General features: G+C 40.1%; 1 protein-coding gene across 1 annotated transcript in view; it reads left to right on the plus strand.

Moving 5' to 3' along the window:
- Window positions 1-2,641: 2,641 nt before the first annotated feature.
- LOC137630836 (class A basic helix-loop-helix protein 15-like) overlaps window positions 2,642-9,490 on the plus strand; it is a 429,364-nt gene continuing 422,515 nt past the window's right edge. Inside the window, exon 1 of the mRNA XM_068362382.1 lies at window positions 2,642-2,834. The gene's annotated coding sequence lies outside the window, so the exon portion shown is untranslated. The remainder of the gene's footprint in view (window positions 2,835-9,490) is intronic.

The raw sequence follows: 9,490 nt of genomic DNA on the forward strand, positions 1-9,490 counted from the left end.
GCGGGTGTCTGCCTCTTCTTGGTTGCATGGTGCGAGTGAGTTGACATCCTCTTGCTGTGGAACACAGATCACCTGCTCCCCATCAGTGACGACCAGTTCCTTGCCTTCTTCTTGAAAGGACTCTGCAAGCATGGTGGAGAGGTAGCTGAAGAGCTCCACTTTGTTGCTATCAACTCGCAGGAAACTTTGCCAATTTCCTGGTATGACTGCTGAGTCGACAACACGCCGACGTACTCCCTTTCCACGCTGTTCTCTGGTTGATGCCTTCAGGGAATCTGCTCTGTAGCTGTCCCACACAAGGTCAAGACGTGATACATGTTGGAAACGTTGTACAACGTATGGGATGAACACTTGCTGTGCATATTCCTCGAACGTGTTGGCAGTACCCGGCTTCAACATCTGTACGATTACTGCTCCATCGAGGACAACAGCAGTGACAGTAGGAGCTTCAAACTGAGGCTCAGCATGGCCTTCAAGGCACACCAGCAAGTCACTCTTGCTCCCTAGGTACAGTCTCCCTCCGTCAGATAAAGCTGGAGGGCATTGCTGATTTTCATGCCTGAAGAACTCTTCTAGATTCCCATCACGGGTCTGACAGCTGGAGGCTCCTGTGTCTTGGTTGCTCCCTGCTTCCGACTTTGCTTGACACTGTTGAACTTGAGAAGCTGCGCAATGGAAAGAGCTGCTTGTGTTGAAGAGGAATGGCTTTGATTCTTGATGGTGGGGCCATCCAGCACCATATTTACCATTGCAACTAGTACGTTTGGCACAGAGTCCTCCTGACAGCTGCCCGGGAATGATCCACAGAATTGGTAAGTGTCTTCAAACATATATCGACGAACTATCTGTGCAGCACGCGCAAGGTGAACTGCCTTAGTGTCACAGTCTTGCTCGCAGGCTTTGCCTAGCGCTTCACCAATGTCTTCATCAAACGCTAGTAAAACATCTCGGCCTTTGCTGTGGGATCTCAGGCCTGGTATCTGGGCTAACAGGCGCTCTTTCAGCCTTGTGCTATTAACTTTCTGGCACAAAACAACCCCGAGCTGTTCCATTCTTGTTGTGTATAGCTTTACAAGTTCTGCGAGTCTGAAGACTGGGGTGGTGCCCTCTTCTAGGTGGGTTTCCTCGATATACAGGACCAGTTCAGCTAGTACGATTCTTGACATTACACTTTCATGGTCAGTTTTCTGCTCGGCTTCTACAGTGGTCTTTGCACGATAGTAAAGAGCCAACAAACACTTGGAATGGTACTTGGCCTCCAGAGCCACCATATCACCCATGCTGAGCCTGGCTATGAGTTCATTGTCCCCAACTTGCGCTGCACACTTCCGTACGCGTGTGTCCACCTGGAAGGTTGTTACTTCATGTAGGGTCTCTGTGCCAGACTTTCCACAGAAAAAGCAGGAGGTGCCGCTGGTAGTGGCTTCTGAAGAGTGTGTTCTGGCGCGCTTGGCCTGGACATTGTCAGTACTATCAAATGCTGAGCTGCTTGCGATGCGTCTCTTCTCTGCTCTTCGTAGCATTGTGTTATTGTATTTGAGCATACATGTTTTATGCCACTTGGCCTGGTGGGCAACCATTGTCGCCTCAACACCTTGTCCTTCATCTAGTCTCTGTAACTGAACAGTTCTTGGCAGTTCTCCGAGTTCATCAAATTTGACCAAGTTTGCAGCCATTGTCGTGTATCCACTCCCAGGGTCTCGGCGTTTAGACAGTACTGGGCAGACAAGTGACTCTGTTGTCTCCTCTTGACATACAAGACACAGCTTCCAGTTTGTCTCAGGAGGTGTTGTGGGAGTACGTTGCTCAAAAGTATCGACCAGTTGGAACTTCTTTGCCATGGCTGCAGTCTGGAACAACGCGTCTCTGATGTCAGGTGGTGCTGCTGCTGCCTCACCTGCAAAGACACAAAACACCACCATGTTACCACAAGTTACTATTACAAGCACCATGACTATCAACACTATACTATTACTGCAGCCGCCGTCACTGCCACCAACGCTGCCGCTGCAAAGTAAAATTCATTTTCTTGTGAAATGGTAGCCAAATTATTTGGTAAGCACAGAAGTATGTGTAATTGTACAATACTTATCACCTCTAGCACACTTATCACCTTTAGCATCCACAAAAAGACAAATTATGGTACATATTCAATGACGCTAACGGTAAATAGCGGCCATTTTGAAAAATGGCCGCCAAATGTGCTACGGGGAGAATCTTGAATGCCTCCATATCCAAAATTGTTCAGAATGTATTAATCCACATGTGTGCCAATTTTGGTGCTTTTAGAACAATTTGAACAATTGGTTTCATATTTCTTACTATGCCGCTGGGCTAAAAAGAAAACGACACACGAAAACATAAGAAAACGTTTTGTTTACCTAGACTTGCGTAGGTGCCATATTAGTACTTAATGCATTTTACTGGTTCTTTTTCTCATAACTACAGTTGTTTTATTCTTATGCATTTGAAATTTTTATTAATCTTATTAAAATTTATGCATTGTAAATAGAGCATCCTAAAATATTCTGTTTGGTTTTTAAAGGTACGTAGGGCATTAAATCCGTACATGGCAACTCGGCCTGCCAGTTAGCTGAGTTAGGAGGAGTCTACGACTCCAGAATTCTTTCAGCTTGAAGGGGTCATCGTTATCCTAACGATGTAATTTTGATATTGTTGTGTGTTTAAAGTGTTTCATTATCGAGGATGTGTTGGATTAGCAGTAATTATACGAAGAATAATTCAATACACTGAATGGAATCTTCGTAGACGCTCATATCAGTCCATACATCTTATGCGCAAGACAAGATCCTCTGGGTTCTCTTTGATAAAAGGTAAGGATTTACCAAGATGTTTAAGCAAGGTTTTTAAAATTCATTACCGCTAGTATTCCATTGTATTCCAGAGTTTTATTTTATGGAGCAACATGTAAGAATTTGGTTGATAGAGAACTATACTGTATTGCCTATACCTCTGTAACACTGTTCATAACTTTTACTAGGCTATCTACTGTAGAATGTATGAACATTTGTTCAGTATTTTTTAACTAACTGTTTATAAGAAAACTTCTCGTTTGCTGGGTTTTGATATTTAAATTACGCATTTTGTAGACACCTTAAACCTGATCTAAGCTTCAGGTCATATTCGTTTGGGCATGCTCCAGTTGAAGGGAAGACCAACCTATGTTAGGTTAGGTTAGGTTCTGTCAGACTAAGGCTAGGCCAAAGACAAATGTCAGGTGTATTTACCTAAACATATATAGATGGGTTTATAAGGCTATGCCAAAGACAAATGTCAGGTGTATTTACCTAAACATACATAGCTGGGTTTTTAAGGCTAGGTCAAAGACAAATGTCAGTTGTATTTACATAAACATACATAGCTGGGTTTTTAAGGCTAGGTCAAAGACAAATGTCAGGTGTATTTACAAAAACATACATAGCTGGGTTTATAAGGTTAGGCCACAGACAAATGTCAGGTGTATTTACATAAACATACATAGCTGGGTTTATAAGGTTAGGCCACAGACAAATGTCAGGTGTATTTACATAAACATACATAGCTGGGTTTACAAGGTTAGGCCAAAGACAAATGTCAGGTGTTTTTACATAAACATACATAGCTGGAGTTATAAGGCTAGGCCGAAGACAAAGGTCAGGTGTATTTACGTAGACATTCATTGCTGGGTTTCTATTAGAAATATAAGTTATTTTTAGTGGCCTCAAATATATTCATGAAGGATAGGCGGAAATGTAGGATTGATATTCGTTTAATCCCTCGAGCTGTATTATACTTTGATGTTTTTTTCTACCGCAAGCTCCAAACAATTTTGTTTTTGGGAAAGCGAAATGAATCTGTAATTGATAAAATTATGAATTTCCTTCATTGCATTCGGTTGTGGGGAGGAATACCGTATAACTACAGTGGTACCTCGGTTTACGAGTTAGATTTGTTAGGGAGCGAGCTTGCAAACTGAAATGCTCGTAAACTGAAACAGTTTTTCTCTCGCAAGAAACAAAGGAAATTTGCTCAATGCATTCCACGCATAAATAGATACCATACGCATATTCAAATTATAGCTCCTAACATTAGAAATGAATGATTTAATTATTCAAAATGAGTTGGGTTACTGCTTGAAGGTAAAATCTCCCTCCATGAGAACTTTATCAGGAGTTATCACTCATGAACGTAGTTCACTGTCTCTAACTATATGACATAATTTCTGCTTTCTGGTCACTTTATTGTCTTTTTTAGACAGTTTTGACAATGAACTTACCTATAGATGTATGCTTTTTACTTTTACTTTTCTTTAAAATGCCATGGAAATGCAACATTGCATTGTTGGTAAATAGATTTGCTGCCTGCCCTGCTGAAGGCTAATCTGGGGAATATGTTTTCTATAACATTTTGCAAGAAATAAATTTCAAAGTTGAGCTCAAAAGATGATTCTTGAACTAGTGCTGCTCCTGGTGTGAAAGAGAGGGGCCGGCGGTCTAAGCAAGAGAGGGGTTGTGAGTTAATTGCAAAACAAAATGGGTTAAAAGTCTCTGAACTCTGCGTGGGTGGCATATTTGTACTTCATGACTGATTTCTGCGCATCACATGCTATTCTCATTAGGAAATGTCCACAAACAATGCACATACAAAGAGAAATATGTTGTCGTAGACCGATACAGTAAAATGCTCGTAAACCGTTTTGAGTTTCTATGCTTATTCACTATACTAATGTGCTTATATTGTAAACCAAGATACTGCTGTACAGTATATGATTGTTGTTTGTTCCATCACTAGAAATGAATAGTGGTGATAAATTTTCCAACTGATATATATTTTTTCACATAAAGCATGCATTTGTGTGACCACAAGTCTTATAGTTTGATTTTTTGTATGTTGTATATTTTCCTCACACATACCTTTTCAATAATGAAAGTGGGATCATGGTGTAGTAGTACTGACCCATTATCAATATAACCAATGCATAGGAGAAGTATGCAGAGAAAAATATGCCTAATGTCTTAACACATTGTTGCTGAAGAATGGAAATTTGCTTGAAAAAGATCTGTAATCCCTGTGACATCCATATCTTACTATAACTAACCTCGACTAACCTAATCTATTTTAACCCAGTCCAACTTGTTCTATCCTAACCTAACTTATCTAGCCCAACCTAACCATACCTATCCTAGCACAACCTAACCTAACCTATCACAACCTAACCTAACCTATCACAACCTAACATTACTTAGCCCACCCTACCCAACCCAACTTTGTCTAACCTAACCTAGTCTAGCCTAGCCTAGCCTAGCCTGTCCCAAAGTAACCTAACATAGCATACCCGAGCCTTACTTAATATAGCTCAAACTAGCCTAACCTAACCTAACCTAGCCTAATGCAGATTGCAGTGTCGCTCCTCAGCCAATGGTTGCGTGGGGTTGTGTATTTGTCTGGCAGTTATTATTATTATTACCTTTGCCAGAAAGTTATATTTTGATAGACATTTATTTATTTATTTATGTTTGTTGGTTTGTGATTCGCATAACTTTGACCTAATCTCATGAAATTTGGTGGGATGATTGGCCATGATCCAAGGACAATTTGATTAGAATTTGAGAGTGATTGGAATCAAAGGTCAAGGTACGAAAAGCTCAAAAATTCTTTTCGTTATATCATGGTCAATTTTTATCAGCTTTGCATGAAACTAGTGTTAAAATGTGTATAATGCAATTGCCTATCTCTTAATGTTGGAGTGATTGAGTCAAATGTCAAGGTAAACAATGTCCTTGCTATATGGAGGTCAAGTTTTATCAAGGTCAAGGTAACTAAAAGTTCAATAACATGTTTTTGCTATGTTGTAGTCAGTTTCTATCCGATTTGCATGAAACTACTGCCAAAAGGTGAATAATTCAATTGAATATCTTGTGATTTGGGAGTGACTGGGTCAAGGTAAAAAAAGACTTTTTGCTGTATCTTAGTCAATTTTTATCTAATTTCCATGTAACTGGTGCCAATATGCCCTTAATTCAATTGCCTATCGTGTGGTATACAACATGGTCAAGGTCAGAAAACAAAATGTCAAAAACGTCTTTTTGCTATATCACGGTCGAATCTCATGAAATTTGGTGGGATGATTGGCCATGATCCAAGGACAATTTGATTAGATTTTGGGAGTGATTTGGTCAAAGGTAAAGTCACGAAAAGGTCATTCTTTTGGGCTATATCGTGGTAAATATTTATCTAATTTGCATGAAACTAGTGCCAAAATGGGCATAATTCAATTGCTTATCCCGTAACATACAACAGGATCAAGGTCAAGGTCACAAAAAGGTTAAAAACATCTTTTTGCTATATTATGGGTAAATATCATGAGGGATGATTGGCCATGATCCAAGGACTATTTGATTAGATTTTGTGTGTGATTGCTATAAAGTGGTCAACTTTTATTTAATTTGTTTGAAACTAGTACCAGGATGCTATAAGCTCAAGGGCTCTAACAGTGAAAATAACCCAGTTAGGAAAGAACATAGGGAAGAACATAGATTATTCTGCCTGAGTGTAGGCTACCCTAAAGCAAGAGAACTTTAACCGAAGACAGTGAGAGACCATGGTATAGAAGCTATGGCACTACGCAAGACTATAGAACAGTGTCTTGATTTTGGAGTGTCCTTCTCCTGTAAGAGCTGCTTACCAGCTACCATAACCAGACTCTTTTATACCCTTACCAAGTGGAAAGTATTCACTGAACAATTACAGTACAGTAGTTAACCCCTCGAGTGAAGAAGAATTTTTGGTTATCTTAGTGTTTCCAGGTGTATGAGAAAAAAAATGAATGTTTAAAGAATAGGCCAGACTGTTCGGTGTATGGGTAGGCAAGGGAAAAATAAACTGTAACCAGAGAGGTATTCTATGTAGTACTATCTGGATAGTCAAAGGACCCAATAACTCCCTAGCGGTAGTATCTTATCGGGCGATTGGCGCCTTGGCCAACCTACTACCTAAGGTAGCTCAGTAATGGCAGAGGCATAGTGACATTGCTCTAGTTAGCAGGATGGCCTAGAGAGCACCCAAGCCCCCTCTCCACCCAAACTAGGACCAGGGAGGGCCAGGCAATTGCTGCTGATGACTCAGCAGGTAGACCTATAGGTTACACCAAACCCTCCATCCTTAGCTCACAAGGATGGTAAAGTTGCTGACATTAAACAAGCTATCGAGTTAGAACTGGACTCGAACCTTAGTTCGGCAAGTTCCATGCAGGGACACGTCCAGTAGGCTACCTCAATTCTAACACAGCTGTGTTATCTGTTTGGCTATGTCTCTTTCTGGCTGTCAGTTACTAATTAGTAAATAAATTAAATTATAAGATTACCTATCATTACATTTCCTAGATTTTACTTAATAAATTGACTAGAAATAGGAGATGCAAGAAGTCTCTCTCTCTCTCTCTCTCTGATATTGGTAAATTACGATGAGTTATATGCATAGCGATGGAACACTTCGCCTTCAGTGTCCAATCCTCCTTTTGTATTTTAAACGCTCGTCCGGGCAATAGATATTTATTCGAACGGGCTGGAATGGCATTGCATTGAAGAGACGCCGCCGAGTTTCTGTTCACCAAACGCTATTCACGTCAAAATACACAATAATCTCCCGTCATTTCTCTTCGGTGTAGATGGCAACTCGTTAATCTAGTCTTTGCTAAAGGGGAGAGAGAGAGAGAGAGAGAGAGAGAGAGAGAGAGAGAGAGAGAGATTAGGTCAGATTTGGATCACGTATGAAACATGTCCAGTGCAGTCTGTTTAAGACCGCCCTCTTTATTCGTATGAATCCCGTCATCTGTTCTGCAAATTAGATATTAGGGAGGGCATTAGATTTCAGGGGGTGAATTTAAACTAATCTTTAACTCATAGTGAGTTTGGTCTGTTTTGATTATTATTATTATTATTATTATTAATTGTTAAGCTACAATCCTAGTTGGAAAAGCACAATGCTATAAACCTAGGGGCTCCAACAGGGATAATAGCTCAGTGAGGAATGGAAACAAGGAAAAATGAAATTTTTTAAGAAGAGTAACAACATTAAAATTAATATCTCCTTTATAAACGATAACCACTTTAACAAAACAAGAAGAAGAGAAATTAGATAGAATAGTGTAACCGTGTGTACCCTCAAGTTAGAGGTCTCTAATATTTGTAATGTTTGGTGTTTTATTGAAGTTGATAACACATTTTTTCGACGTGATATTAGTTTTTTGTTTGTTTGTTTGTTTGTTATGGAAACGTCCCTGCTTAACAATCTGTTGGACGGAGGTTCGACATCCGCTCAAGCTCGATAGTTTCTTGTAATGTCTGCAACCTTACCATCCCCGCGAGTTAGGGATAGGTTTTTAGGGGAACCTATAGGCATACCTGCTGAGTCATCAGCAGCCATTGACTGGCCCTCCCAGTTCCTAGGTTGGGTGGAGAGGGGTTTTGGGCGCTGATCATAAGTATATATGGTCAGTCTCTAGGACATAGTCATGTCCCTTGTCTCTGCCATATATTCATCATCATCATCATCATGTCCTCCTACGCCTATTGACGCAAAGGGCCTCGGTTTAATTTCGCCAGTCGTCTCTTTCTTGAGCTTTTGAATCAATACTTATCCATTCATCAACTCCCACTTCACGTTTTGAAGTCCACAGCCATGTAGGCCTGGGTCTTCATTAGCGACCATGAACACTTTGAAACTCTTCTTGATGGATTGTAAACAATGACGAAACCATTTTGGAGGGACGAACTTCTTGGCATGTACGACTTTAATTACAAAGTTGGATGTAATGATAAACGATAAATTTTGCTCATACGTTCATCGCTTATAATGATTTATAGAGTATTATTAAATGTATGCATAACATTTAAGCAGTGAATGAGTGAATATCATACAAACATATGATAATACTCGATTTTATACTTTAGCATCTATTGCATGAATTGCTCTTGAAGAATTTTGAAAGAATGTATGTTATGATTCTATGACAATGATTATGTGTAATGATAAACTCACCTCGTTACGGTAATCATGGTTTAAAGGCCAATCATGAATGGCAGGGGTAAGGGACATTGTCATAGAGACTGACCATATACACATTATGATCAGCGCCCAAGCCCCCTTCCCCACCCAAGCTAGGATCAAGGAGGGCCAGGCAATGCCTGCTGATGACTCAGCAGATAGACCTACAGGCTCCCCCAAACACCCTCTCCCAACTTTAGCTCACAAGGATGGTAAGGTTACAGCGACCAAAGGAACTATTGAATTTGAGCGGGACTCGAACCCCTGTCAGGTGTGCAGCAGTACTGCAAGTATAGTTATGGAACGAGAGTTTAATTTCAATTATTATTATTATTATTATTATTATTATTATTATTATTAGCTGAGCTACAACCCTAGTTGGAAAATCAGGATGATATAAGCCCAGAGGCTCCAACAGGGAAAATAGCCTAGAGGGGAAAGGAAA

The sequence above is a fragment of the Palaemon carinicauda genome, chromosome 39, assembly GCF_036898095.1.
Source record: "Palaemon carinicauda isolate YSFRI2023 chromosome 39, ASM3689809v2, whole genome shotgun sequence".
NCBI lineage: Eukaryota > Metazoa > Arthropoda > Malacostraca > Decapoda > Palaemonidae > Palaemon > Palaemon carinicauda.